This window comes from Adiantum capillus-veneris, chromosome 30 (assembly GCF_014529385.1).
Source record: "Adiantum capillus-veneris isolate H3 chromosome 30, ASM1452938v2, whole genome shotgun sequence".
Classification (NCBI taxonomy): Eukaryota; Viridiplantae; Streptophyta; class Polypodiopsida; order Polypodiales; family Pteridaceae; genus Adiantum; species Adiantum capillus-veneris.
In genome coordinates, this window is record NC_140960.1 from 95,631,206 (window position 1) to 95,646,992 (window position 15,787).

Consider the following 15,787-nt stretch of genomic DNA (forward strand, 5'->3'; position numbering starts at 1 on the left):
TACAACAAACATGAAAAAACTGGGTTTAGCATTATGACCTCTAGAAACCCATAGAAACTACTCAATATCTAGCCAAGTTTATAGTCTATGATTTGATATGGTCACTACCTACAAAATACACACAATTGGCCTAAGAAACTAGCAATATTGAGAAAGTTATACTTGCTATTCTAAAATGTATCGTATTCTTCAGCAATCAAAAAACTCAACCATCATCATATACTATGCTATATAGCATATTAGGTCCCCCAAAAATCAAGGAAGATTAGCTTTATGTGATACATTACACTTACACAATCAAAATTGAATTTAGATATCAAGAAAGCCACCAAAAAAAATCATAAAAGTGCTAGTTTTGGCCAAAAAACAGGATTATGCAATTCTTGTAAATTGGTCATAACTTTCAATTTTAACACTTAGCTCTCCCGACAAGCATCAAAACATGTTGAGAACTATGAAGGCTTAACCTCTAGCCATCTAAACCTCACAAACATGAAGTTTAGAGTGGTATATTTGCCAAAAATTGAAAAAAAGCCAAAAACAGGACCCGTTTTTTCACACAGTTTAGGTTCAAAAATGTTGTGCAAGAGTAAGGTTAATGGTGAGATCGATACTCAAAAAAAAAAGCTAAGTTTTTTTCAGCTCATAAGGCAACTTTGTGGATATATAGCACCTAGAAATTCATTGTCATACTCTCCAAATAATTCAAGCAAAATGGTCACTTAACAGGACACAAAAGTGTCCAAGGACATAAAAGTGTCCTGTTACCATTCTAGTGTTAAAAACCCATGATAAATATATCATACATAAAAGGATTATTTATAGTACTATAGTCCAATAAAAAAACCTAGTTTGAGGAAAAATTAAATTAATTAAGGAAACGGACGTCTTCAAAAATATTAGGATAAGCTTTTGAGTTTCATTATTTTTCCTAATGTTTAAGCATTTTTTTGTAAGGATAAATAGAAATGGCTCCCACAAGAACACGTGTCATTAGATAGAAGAGAAGTCCACCACCAAGAGGTCTAGGGCCACTCATGACAATGAGGCGGGCCCAATTAGTTTGGAGGTAGATAAGAGTATGTGAGACCCTGAGCCCTAAGTATAACCTTCACTATTTAAAATGCTATAAATTAGTATAAGTTTTTAAGCTATAACATTGCATCCATGAGGAGTAGATAGGTACTTAGGAAAGATTGAGAACATAAGGATTCCTTCCAAGAAACATCCTTCACTTGTTTGTTTGTTAAACTAGGAAAGAAATGTTTTGGTTAGTCTAGGTGAACTAAGAAAGATCTTATTTATCATCCTTAAGAGAGCTTGTCTCAAGACCACCTCTGTGATGAGCAATGATGGCTTTTCCAACCACCAATGCTAAGTAAGACACCCCCATGAATAAAGAGTCTTTACTCTATGCATGTATATGTCTTTACATATCTTAGGGTACTATTTCTTATCTTAGGGGAGTCCCCCAATTGTGTGGGCAATTAGTTAGGGATATGGGCGCCCAAACTTTTGGGTGGTGTCTTTTTCAACCCCTGATTATGAATGAAGGGAAGGGTGCCATTTTTACACATGTATAGATGTGCTTGAGACAAGAGGGTCATGGGACCACTTGCCTTGGATATGCCATGTCAATAGCCTCATACGCCGCCACTCAAGGATGCCACATGCCTCCATCGGCCTCTATTGTTGCCACCAAGATGCCAAAAGCAACACTAGCTGCTTGCTGGCAAAGTAGAGCCGACCCCATAGCCATAGAGCTCAATCTCACTTACACCTCCTTGTGATACCCAAATGGGAAACTCGCTCGAGCTCTTGTACACCCTCTCATTTTCTTGCATCCTTCCATGTGGGATGAATTTCCGCCATGTGTCACCTTGTGAGCCACTACCCCTAAAGTTCTCAACTTTTGATATGTAATTGGTCTTGGCTTATATGCCCTATGGGGTCATAGTAGAATCTCATCAAAAGCCCCAGTTTTTGGGAAAAAATTCATACTGTCGCTCTACATTTTGACACCCCAAAGGCCTTGAACAGCCCCGAAAATTTTAAAAACATCAGATCACCTGTCTCTTTTATAGACCACCAACTTCAAACTGCTATAGCTTTGTACCCAAGACATTGATTGAGGATCCTCACTTTCTCAAGAACTTTTTGCTAATTCCACATAGTGTATACTACTCTTCAAAACCTGGTCAAGGCCAAGCAAACTCCCAGATGGCATGTCTATCAATGCAACGAATTGGGCACATAACTACCCCCCCTAAAAACTTCAATAAAAAATATCTTCCCCATTTTCGCTCCGATTGGCAAATTGAAAGGACCAACATGCTCCACACCTTGAGCACCTCAGGCCCATGCACTCACTTCAGCTCTGACCACTTGTCCCTACCTGACCTGCCCGTCGAGAACCTGTAAACTACTCCAACTTTGAATTGCCATATCTTTCACCCTATAGCTCCGTTTGAGGAGTCATCTAGACTAGCTCAGACAACATCTCAAGCACTACATCCAAAGGGAAAAAACTAGTGCTTTGAACATCTTTACTTGTCAACCCTTCTGACCCATTTTGGAGCCCTTTTGGCCTAAAAAACCACATCAAACATAAATAACCACTACCACCTACTTGCCTAGGCCTTCACAATTGCTTCAGCACTTTGCCATGACGAGCCAGCACACATATCCCCGCTTGTTCCCGGTGCTATGTGACACACTTGTCGTTCACAATTTTAGTGAGCACTATGCACAAAACTTTGTTGGTGCTTTCAACTTGGCCATTAGCTTGCGGGTGACACATGACTCATAGTTTATGTATAACCATGAACTCATCAAGAAAATACTCAATGACTTCATTGAAAAAATGGGTTCCTCGATCACTCACAATTTCTATAGGCAATCCATAGCGTGTAAATAGATTTTCATACAAGAATTGTGTCATGATGCACACATCATTTTTTTTGTAGTTTTAGCTTTGACCCACTTAGTAAAGTAATTTGTGGCTACAATGATATATTTCGCATGTGTTTTGTAAGTTGATGGTGCTATGGGACCCACAAAATCTAGACCCCACCTGGCAAATGCACATGCTCCTATCATTGTTCTCATAGGCATTTCATCCTTTTTAATTGGAAGTTTTGTTCTTAGACACTCATCACACCGCTTCACAAATGCTTGAGCACTCATAAAGAGTGTATGCCACCATATTTTGGCAAGCATTATAGCCGAGCCACCGTTATCCACTAAAAAATGACCTCCCACTTGCATGGAATGTGCTTCTTGCAAGATCGGTATGTATTCACTTTCCTATGCTAAGTTGATTATCTTTGCAATGCTTGTACAACTGGTTTCCAATCAATTCGTATGATTGTGCTTCATTTTTATTTTCCTTTATTCTTATTTTAGACATGTTTTTAGGAAAAAGAAACTTGTTCAAACAATCTACAATGTAGTTACTCCAGTGTGATGTTATGTTCACATGGTACAATGTAGCATGCTCCTTGGCGGTGTTGTTTGTACATGATCGCAATTCTTAACACATGTGAGCATCAAATTTCATAATAGGCCAGAAAACTCCCATTCTCATCAAGTTTTGATATGTTTTGATCTTCCCATGATGGTTGAAGTCCATTGTGACATGTGTTTCCTTCAAGTACAAAGGAATGGTAGAGGCTTCTATGCACAATCAGAACAGGCCATCTGTCGAACCTCTATGATATAGTCGTCCGCGCTAAGAAGTTGGAAAGGATTGCTTTGCTCAATTAGGCATTTGTCAGCTATCCATTTTTGCTCTATCATCAATTGTCCTATGGACAAAAGTGGAATTATGTTCTCACTCCATCTTGGTATCATTTCTAGGTTAAATAGATATGCATTTGACAAATCATCTTCAACTCCATATGGGCTCTCTTTGCTCATTAATTTCGATGGGTGATTAGCTTGTTGATGAGTTCTTCTCTTTTTAACCACAAATCTGAAATCAAATTCAAGTAAGATGATAAATCACTTCACTATCTGACCAATGTTGCATGGCTTGTTGACCAAATACAACAATGTATCCACGAAGAAAATAAACTAGTTGGCTAGGAGGTAATACCAAAATTTTTGCATGGCATAAACCCTTCCCTTTTTGTAATTATGTAGTTTTGCTCGACATTGTTCGATTGACAGTTGGCATAGCATGTAGGAAAATCCATGGTCTCCTCACTCGGTTTTTTGCAAAATACATCCAATGGAAAAAGCAGAGGCATCGACATGAACATGAATGATTTTACTCCAATATGGTACCTTGAGGATTGGTGCTGATACCAAAACCTACTTCAGCTTTTGAAACGATTCCTCACAATCTTTTGACTAGTCAAAGGTTACAATCAAAGCATAGAGAGGCTTAGCTATAATTGCGTACATGTAGATAAAATTTCTATGGTATCTACAATGTTCGATAAATGATTGAACCTTTTTTACTATTCTTGGGTGTCTTGAAACATTCTAAATGAGAGCAAGTAGGTATCCTTCCAACATAACAAGCTCAAAAAAGTGTAAAGACGACTCTTTTGTGCTTTGCATGGTCCTAATTTGAATGTGATATGATATACATCTTCAACCTACTTTTAAAAGAAGCATGACTTGAGTCCAAGCCTTAGCTATTGATTAAACAAAATACTTGTTTAAATCACCAATATACAAGAGTGTCGCTTCAATTGGTGTGGATGATTCTTTTCTTTCCATGCCTTGTTGTCCTGTGTTAGTATTTGACATGTATAATAGAATTTCAACAGACACTCATTTCTTTTTGGCCAAATTCACAATAGTGAGTGGAGAGATGTATTAAATAAAACCTAAAAAGTTACAACTCTAGCCATGGCTCTCATCGAGCCATGTCATCTACCAGCCACGAGATTCTAAATTGCAAGATACATTCAGTGATGAAGGGTGCCACCCTAAAACTAGGAAGAACAAATTGACGAGAGATCTTAGGGTTGACACCAAAGGGGAATCCCTACCATAGTAATTCCCTTGCCCATGAAGCCAAACCAAAGAGACAAACCGCTGAGAGTTGAATCCTTGACATCCACTACAAAAACCATCTACCAGCCATGAGATTCTAAAATGCAAGATATATTCGTTGATGAAGGTTGCCACCCTAAAACTAGGAAGAACAAATTGACGAGAGATCTTAGGGTTGACACCTGAGGGAAATCCCTACCATAGTAATTCCCTTGTCCATGAAGCCAAACCGAATAGACAAACCGCTGACAGCTGAGTCCTTGGAATCTACTACAAAAACCAGCTACTACAAGATCAAGATATTACATTTTTTCTTTCTTTCCCTCTTCTTTTTTGTACTAGTCATATAGCCTGAAATATTCAAAATATGGCTATTGGGGTCCAACTTCTCATCCTAACCACTTTGAATATAATATCGGACTGGGTGTTTTCAATGGACGATCGATCCTCAATAGAGGGTCCACCATTCTTAGGTGTAGTCTCCTACATCTCAACTCTTGGGTAGTCAATCTCTTTAATCTCCTCCTCTCCAGACATATCTTGATTGACGTCTAGGGTAACATTCTCTTTCACCACCTCCTCCCTAGTCATTTCCTTGTCACTAATTTCATCAATCCACTTGTTGTCCCTCTTTGGAGGCTTGAAATCTCGGGTAACATGCCTCCAAGTAATCGTGACCACCTGGTAGCAGGGGCAGTTTTGATCATAATGATTGATTTTGTGACATGTGTTGGGGTTGGAGCCTATGGGGGATGCAGCCTGAGGGCCATGGCGAGATAATGAGCGGCAATAGAGAGAAACGAGAGAGAGAGAGAGAGTATGCAGAGAAAAATCACACGCTACACTAATTTTTATTAATGGAATCCTTTACATAGCCTTTGGAAGATGATGTCTACCTCACCTTTTCCACATGCAAACTCAACTAACTAATGGTCTATACCTGCATGCCTTGAGACTTGTTCTCACGGGCTGACCAATAAGCTGACCAATAAGGGCTTGAACCCAACAATCCCCCCCTCAAGCCCGAGCTGGACAGACCCTCTCATGATACCTCGAGTTTTTTCTTTTGGTATACTCGTCAACCGTGAGTTTTAGGTTTCTCACAACCAAGGATTTCTAGTGTATCCATAACCTGGTGCTAGATCAGCAACCCCCCCTTGAACAGATAGGGTTTAGGTCAGAAAAAGTTAGCTACCAAAAATGGAGTTTTTGGTTCACTGCCAAACCTTGGGTTAAGGTGTACCCAGTAACCTCATGAGAAGCGGGACAAAAAATGGGACTTGAGAACAAAAACTGATAATTTGGGAGGTCTTACCACTCATGTGTGGCAGTGTCTAGAACCCGTGCAAAATTTGGCATGATAGTGAAATAGCATGACAATAACGGACTACAAGGCTTTTGACAGAAAATATATGATTGTTTTTGACAATAGACTGTAGAAAAACTGACATAAAATAGGACAAAACAAATAATGATGATGATAATCGGTTTTGAAAAACCAAACATATCGATGTAAATTCATCTCGAAGAAAATTTGTCTTGGTTGTTGTGAGCATCGATGTCTCGTAATTCTTGAACAATGAAAGTTTGCATTCATACCAATATGTGTTGCATCTGTTGATATGCCGAGTGCTTTGAAGAAAAATTTTCATGGTCTTCATCACTTGCCGCATTACTAGCTGTATCCGAACCACTAAACATATGAGCTTTAACATTGCAGTCACCCTTTTGATCTACTTTGGCACTTCTATCGAAATTCCAATAATCGAATCCGAGATCTTCCATATTGTAGCAATGCTTTAATATCTTGTGTGCAAAGTCGACAAGGCTTGCCATTGACAGATGGGCAAGAGCTCACCAAATGAAAATGCTCTGTCAATTGGTCTTATTGCGTACCTTTTGAAAAGTTCTTGCAGAGAACGCCCTCTTCATGCACCATCAATAAATCCTTCACAAACAGCGTTGCTTGTGCTGCCTTTCATATGATGCGAACACTCCTTGCCAATTCACCACCTGCTGCAAATTGGGTATCGAGCACCGAAAGTGGGAATAGGGCCTTGCTTGAAATAGTAATTGGGTGGCCACTTGAAATAAGTATGAAATCAAGCAAATAAAAGGAATGGCGAATTCTGCAGGCGACAAGCCGACTGGCGTGGATGACAAAGGTGATCGCAGCGCGCTGTATGAAGGCAAGTAGAAGGAGATGCAGTGTCTAACATTCCTCAGCATGCCAGGGTGAATGCTTTGCTGCTGGTTACGGGCTAAAACGTGCAGGTCAACCAGCTTCTTCCTCCTGCTGCAAAGCGGCTGCTCCCGCACTGCTCTTCGACCCGCAGGCCCTTATGGCTCTGATACCAGTTGTTGGGGTTGGAGCCTATGGGGGATGCAGCCTGAGGGCCATGGCGAGATAATGAGCGGCAATAGAGAGAAACGAGAGAGAGAGAGAGAGTATGCAGAGAAAAATCACACGCTACACTAATTTTTATTAATGGAATCCTTTACATAGCCTTTGGAAGATGATGTCTACCTCACCTTTTCCACATGCAAACTCAACTAACTAATGGTCTATACCTGCATGCCTTGAGACTTGTTCTCACGGGCTGACCAATAAGCTGACCAATAAGGGCTTGAACCCAACAACATGTTTAACATGCATTGGGAAACAATGCAAAAACCAATGCTTTCCGGAGGGTGCCCAATCTACCCATATTCAAATCCAAATATTTTGAAATGGACATGCGCATGTTCCACAGTAAGCAGTCATCTACATCCAAGCACGCTCTAGCTCATTGCTGCTCTAGGATGAACAACACTAGGCTTAGCATATTACTAATGGAGGCCACATATTCCTAGAGTGAGAAGGGAGATCCTTGAGCGTGACCCATACCAAGAAATGGTCCATAAACTCTTTGCTTGGGCAGAACTCGAGCGTCCAAGGCATCACATAAGAAAAAAAGAACGCCCCTAAATGCCTCTCTTGATAACCAAATCTTCAACAGTTTGCTCTCAGACACACTCTGTCACATAGAATCCTTTGCCCACTCTCATTAACTTGACAATCTCATCTTTGCTATTGTCTCCACTGTTGCCCACTCCCAAAGACCTTGCGTTGACATTCAACACCCATAAAGTATAGAATAGCTGAGTGAGCACAACAGATATCAAAGCTCTTTAGCGTAACTTTAGTATTGAGCTGAGCCTGCATCGCGTACCCATCCTCCATCTAAGGGATTTCAAATTCACACGATCATGTGTTTTTTTTTTGTGATCACACTGTTAATTAACAAAATTCTCAATTCACAAGTCTTCACATTCACAAAAAATGACCATGTGACCTGAAGGCCCGATGGGCAAACAAGAACTCCCAGTTTTAGCAAGTCATTGTGAATTTGATGTTATTAACACTTCCATGGAGTGTTAATCACATGAGTTATTACCACTTCAAACTTAATGTGAAGACGTGAATGAAATCCATGTCCATCTTATTCTGACTGCAAAAATCCCACTCCGCATAGATAAACCTTAGCTAGTGAGTGCATCCCAAAGGAAGAGGACTCTAGGAATTTTTCAGGATTGGAAGCATCTTCTTTAGTTTCACTGGATCTCTTCCTCCCTTCCGTTGTAAATATAAAATCCCATGGGATCCATCGACACCCCTTAATGCCGTCTTGAGATTTTGACATCCCCCCATTGAGGTCCATATCCACGATGACACACTAAGAGAAAGATGAGAACCCCCCCCCCCCCGCCCCTCCCCTCCTGTAGCTCTTATTATTCTATCTCAAAAGCAAAATGATCATACTTATAGTTGAAACCCAAGGATAATATGAGCACAGTAATTATGTAACACCAGAAAACCAATATATATATATATATATATATATATATATATATATATATATATATATATAAAATAAGTGTGATTAAGATGAATGAAAGAGCCACGCAAGGCAAAGATAATAGATTGCATAAGCTTATAGATCACGGGATGCCCAAAGCTTAAACTAGCTGAGCTCCACTGCACAGCGTAACAACGGCCACCTTGAGATGCACAACCCAATGCACCATAGTTGACCTTGCATAGCAAGACTAGAGGGGGGAAAGTTGTAGCAACCCCTGTACGTAAACATCCCACCTCACTCACCTGCCCGCTTGAGACCAAGCGACAAGCTTAGAACCATGCATGTGCATACCCCTCCTTAAATACCACTCATTTTAAACATATCCAATCCATATGAAGAGTGTCCCTTTCATTGATGTGGATGATTCTTCTCTTCACATGATTTTTTGTCCAATGTTAGGATTTGACATGTACCCTAGAATCTCAATGGACACTCATTTTCAATATTGTCGATCCACATGCATTGCAAATTTATGGACCGCTAAAGGGCTTGGTATCCATATGGGTGAAGATCATTCAATTCTAATTGTTAGACATGTGTCCCTCAAGAGAGCTTTAAAAGTCTTGAGAGAAAGAAATCATGTCCTTTCAATTCTTGATTCCCAAAGCTCCATTCTAATTTGGATTTCTAAAAGAAGCCTTAGAGGAGAGTTGAGTTAGTCATGCTTTCAATGTTTTCAGTGATGATTGAGACTTACCTCAAATGTTATTTTGGTTTTAAAATATTAAATGGATCTTTTTATTTCACCTTTCATGTCACATCCTGACATGTCTTGACTTTTCTTGCATTTTGATGTTTTAGAATTCTATTGTGAATCTTCACCTTGCATAATTCTAGTAAATTCTATACACACACACACATATTAATGAGTTCTTTTTATTTCACTTTTCATTTCAAAGTCTCGCATGGCTTGACCTCTCTTGCATTCTAATGTTTGATTCCACTTAGTGTTTGGGAAAGTCTCTTTTATTAAGCGGCCATTGGACAAGTTTCCTCCTTGCAAAGAAGAAAATAAAAAATACTAGCAAAAAAAAAGAAATTTACATGATTTTCGAACTCTTTTCTCACATATTCCACCGGTTTTTCTTCCCTTTACCATTTGCAACCAGCTACTCTCAATTTTCAGCTGGCTCAATGCAAAGCTAAGGCAATCCTTTTTAGGACACTAATTCCAATTAAACCTCAACCTAATGATTTTATCACTTTCTTATTGTTTTAGAAATCCACCTTGAACCTTTCGCTTGTTTTTGGTATGCTCAAAAAGGCTTTAGAGAAAAAAGGATTAAAGAGTGTATTCATAAGATTTAGCTTCCATGATGTGAAGTATAGGTTCAAGAATTTTTTACAATTGGCCTACTAAAGGCCTTAGTATCCATACGAGTGAAGGTAGTTCATTTCTAATTGTTTTACATGTGTCACTCACGAAAGTCTTAAAAGTTTTGAAGAGAAAGACATCATGTCATTTCAAATGTTATTTCCCAAAGTTGCACTATTGAGAGACTGTTTATATAACCTTGCACATAATACTTCACTAGTGTGGCCGGCGGCTTCGCCGCCTCTCCCTCCCTCTCTCTCTCTCTCTCTCTCTCTCTCTCTCTCTCTCCCTCTCTCCACCTGCGCGCATCCCGCTATCTCAGTTTGTCTTAGACGCCACTGCCACGAGGGCGCCGGATGAAGCAAACAGTGACGCATGGGGGGGGGGGGGGGGGGGGGGGGGGAGAGGGGGGCGGAATCCCCTTCCCTTTTATCTATTAGTATAGATTTACAATATGCATTGGAACTCCTCTTTATGTAAGAATCAACTTGTGGAGCTTTCAAACTCTTTTAGAAAATTTGAGTGCATAGTTAAGAGTGTCATGGCTTGATCTAGACTTGATAGGATTATGTAATATTTTTGTTCTATTAATATACTTTAATCACAATTGTGAGTTTTGAAAAAAAGGGTATTAGATTTTTTGAACCCCAAAGTTTGGGACGAACTTAATTAACCTATGTTTTCTTCTTTTTTAAATTAAAAAAATATAGAAAAATCTCCTTCCTTTTTTAGTTGTAGGTTTTATAAAACCATAGTTCTAGGTTTTTTCTTAACATTTCCGGATTGCGAGCTACGTGGTGCTACCAACGACCATAATTGTGTGTGTGTGTGAGAGAGAGAGAGAGAGGGAGAGAGGGGATGGATGTGAAAGGGCCATTCTAATTTGTACTAAAAAAAAACTCATGTACTAGTGCCTGAGTGTAGGGACACCTGGCTATACATTCGCTAGCCAGGTGCCACATCATGTTAGTGCATGTGTTGTAGGCCTTATTGGACCTCATCTTGCAGATTTCCTAGTGCACACATGGATGATAGCAGTAGCCTGAAGTGCATCAATTTCCTATGGTAGTAACCTAAAGTGCTCGACGATACCCATTTCACCAAAAATCTACGTTTTCAGGTTGTGGTGTTTTGAGAGAGAGAGAGAGAGAGAGAGAGAGAGAGAGAGAGAGAGAATTTGTTGAAAATACCAATGGGCTATTTTAGCACAAGCTTCACCAAGGCCTTCACCAAAATTTGTATGTATTAATAACATAGGAAATGCGTGTTAGTGGAAAGCAAAGAGTGGTAGTGGCCCATGAAGTAGGTTGTTGTGAGAACAAAGGCTCCAACAAAATTCTTGCAAGTGCACAATTTTAGATGGATATTTAACTTCCTTGCCTGTCTTTTGGAAGAATACGGAGCCCTTAAAATATTTTTATTTATTTATTTTGACCATATAATTGTGAGTAGAAGGGAGTGTACATAAAGCCCCAAGCACACTCAGTGCCTTGAGGAGTCAACACATACGGAGCCCTTGAAATCCTAGCATTGAGCACATTGTGCATAGAGATTATATATGGTGTGTTAAACACATCATGAGCCTATGTGGAGCACCCAACATCAATCCGACTGGCCGCATGAAATTTTCACTTGTTTTAAAATATTTTGATTTGTAAAGAGTCCTTTCATGTAAGGAATTCACAAAGATTTATTTCATTAAATTGTTTTATTGTTTTCTATGCTTATTAAATCTATATTTTTCTATGAAGACATTAAAATATTCTTTCATTTTAGTTTCTCAGTGCATATTTTTATTTTATTTTCTTTTCTTTTTATTTTGTTTTCACATGTTAATGTGCAATGTGCACCTTTTACCTTATTATTTTAGGGGGTCCTTTCTTAATATATAAACCATTTGTGATTATGTATCTGTAATGTAGGTTTTTATTTTATTTCTTTTTCATTGTTTTTGTTAAAATGATAATATGCAATCTGTACCTTTCACCTTATTATTTAAGTGGAGCCTTTCCTAATATATACTCCAGTTGTGATCATGTATGTATAATGGATAATATAATTTTATATTAAAACACAACAAAAATTCCATGTGATTGTAGGCACTCAATTAAACTTGCTCTCTATAAATCTCATCCCCCCCTAAATTTAGCAGGCCTTCATGCCTCTTTACCTTCTTACAATGTCATTCCAAATGCTTTTTTCAATATTCACAATCATTCTAACCACATTTGACATCCAACCAAACATAACAAAAGAAGAGCCATAGAAAAATGGACATGTTTGTGATCGCAAAAAAATTATAATCTAAAACAAGCAATGTTTTGAACAACCAAGTGAAAAGATATATCCTATATGTATATTAAAAAGAGAGGATGTCCCTCCATGTGGCTGCAAATACTTGCAACCACGGGCCCTTCCCTCCCTTTTTAAGCCATGGGCCTATAGTCTACGTGGAGCAACATTGTTTGATGTGGATGCATTGAGCCCCAAGACACTCCCTTGAGGTGCGGGCCACCACCAATCTACCTTGAGGTGTGGGTTGCCATCAAATAAGGGCGCCACAATAGCTAATGCTTGCAGCATTTTTGCCATGCTTCTACCGGTCTACTTCTACACCCACTCCATCATCGCTACTCTCAACATTGCTTTTGTGAAGAAGAACACTATCTCTACCCATATTCAACCCACCTCTTCTTCTCCTTTCATCATTGGCCCTCTCATGTGAATTGAACTCATGCTTCCACAAGCGTGCATGTTGAGGTTAAAGAGAGGGCGAATTACTTCCTAACAGCTGGCTGATTAGAGGGAAAAATCAATCCCAAGTCCTACTATGGATTAAGGGACTCCATCGCCATGTCTTTGCATCAGCTGGTTGTCCACAATGAGGTCTCTCACGCTTACCTTCTTCCTATCCCCTCCATTCCCAAAACCCCGATCTTGCACAACCACTGTATCCCATTTTGTGGTATCCATGGAAAATCTTCCTCTGAACCAAATCAAAAGTAGTTACATGAGAAATCCCTTCAACTCAAGAGCTTTGATAGCACACCCAAGCATGGAGTCCATACATGGCCACTTTTTGTCCCCTTTTGACTTCTTGACCATAAGTTAAGGGAGTTGGGATCTCAAAAGAGACTATCTTGCACTGAGGAACCAAAGAAATGGTGAGCACGCGCGTGCGCACACACACACACACACACACATAGATAGATAGATAGATAGATAAATAGATAGATAGAGAGAGAGAGAGAGAGAGAGAGAGAGAGAGAGAGAGAGAGAGAGAGAGAGAGAGAGAGAGAGAGAGAGAGAGAGAGAGAGAGAGAGAGAGAGAGAGAGAGAGAGAGAGAGAGAGAGAGAGAGAGAGAGAGAGAGGCCTTGCTACCAAGTACATGTGCACGGATCAAACATGATGGATAATAAAAAAGCATGTGTGTATCTGATTGCATGTGTGTGGGCATTGTACCTCTTAGCTTCTATCATACCTGGATCGCCTCATGGACTGCCTTAATGTGAGATATGTGGTAGTGGGAGCATGTAAATCCGAAAGCTTGCTGAAATCACATATGAAATCAGAGACAATACTAAGCCTCATGGACTGCCTTAATGTGAGATGTGTGGTAGTGGGAGCATGCCGATCCGCAAGCTTGCTAAAATCCCACATAAAGTCAGAGACAATATTGAGCCACTGGCTTGTAGATGCAAGTTCCTACTCCATGTTGGCTTAACACTAGGGCACTATTGGTCTTGATGAGATGTTGGCGCCCCACTTCATGCCCTCCTCTGGGAATGCCCCTCTTAGACATGTAAGTTGCTACGTGAGTTCAAATGAATGGGTTTTTTAATTGCCAAAATTTTAAAATTTTAATAGGATTATATTATTAGAAGGGGTTTTTTAATTGATTTTAGAAAAAAACCTGTAAGTTTTTAAAGACAAAGAGGTCATTTTATTACCTTAAGCATGTAAGTAAAAGGTTTGTTTTAATACCCTTTGAACACACATTATATGAATAGTTTCTTAAAGGTGCACCCCGCGAGGTGCCCTCGAGCCAACATGATCTATCTACAAGCTCATCTCCAAGCTCCTAAGCTCCCTCTACTCCAATCGTGTAGAAGCCTTCATTACTTCATCACTCACCTTGTGTAGCTCCAACTCCAATCTCACCTTACATCTAATGAACCGGCCTCCTACATCACCCAACACCTACAAGCATCAGCCTCTTCTACAATGTCCTCTTCTACAATGTCAATCTACTAAGAGAGAGAGAGAGAGAGAGAGAGAGAGAGAGAGAGAGAGAGAGAGAGAGAGAGAGAGAGAGAGAGAGAGAGAGAGAGAGAGCGCTAGCCAACCCATGCATTACTGTGCATGTGTAGCATGACGTCTCCTCTTCAACTTTGACCAGATGATTATTTGTGTTAACAATATGATGATGGCCAATTGTGTTCTCAACTGCACGATGATGGCCAAAAATCATGATGAGCAAATCAGGATGGTCCCATTTGTTGGAGCCTTTCTCTTTGTATGCCATCACCGAAGGAGATGGCGCCACCGTTGGCGATGCCATTAAACTATTGTACATTAAAAAATATGGATAATAATATGAGGAAAGTGCGAGCATTGCACCACCAAAAAATGGGCAAGGCGCAAGATGCTAAAGTTTAAACTTCACAATCTTTAAAAATGTTCATGATTATATATTGACCTATGAAAAACTTCTTGAATTTGTTTTGGACGACTGATTCAAGAGAACGCTCATCCACAGACAATTTATGCTAAATTTACAATGTCACAATGGACGGCCAATTTTTGGCTTTGTCATTCCATTGACATCCGTGCAGTTTCCTTGTGTGTCGTGTGACACTTTCAACACCTCTTCATTTGTGGATGATCGTCAGATTTTCACATTGTCAATGATGTCTCATATCTCATGTGATATGATTTGTCCTACCCGTGATGGATTGTTTAAGAGAGGCATTATCCGGGGCTCACACACTCTCTTACTGCTACCTTATTTAGTACTTAAGAGGAAGCGTACTTTAGGATCCATACAAGGATCATTAGCTTCCATGCACTGGTTTGGTTGTGCTCATGAAAAAAGCACAAGATGCCCAACACATCTGCATGAGAAAAGGCTCAAAGGGATTAGGGCCAGCCATGGCTGCAGCGCAGGAAGCTCTAGCTCGAGTGGAAGAGCAGCGTCGGTCTTGCTGTTGAGCATGGCACAAGCTTACGTGCTCCTCATGAATGCGTTGGCAAGAAATTTCAACCTAGATGAGCTCTCTCTTGCCTTCCCCGACCTTGTTTTCTAGCCACGACAACCCATGTAATACAAAGGGAAGAGAGAGAGAGAGAGAGAGAGAGAGAGAGAGAGAGAGAGAGAGAGAGAGAGAGAGAGAGAGAGAGAGAGAGAGAGAGAGAGAGAGAGAGAGAGAGAGAGAGAGAGAGAGAGCGATGGAGCGCTAGGACATGGCTCATCTACTAAACCTGTACACCGGCCTGATGCACCTACGAGGAGTCTCCCTCTAGCTCCAGACCATCTCCACGGGCTCTCCAAAGCTGCTTCAA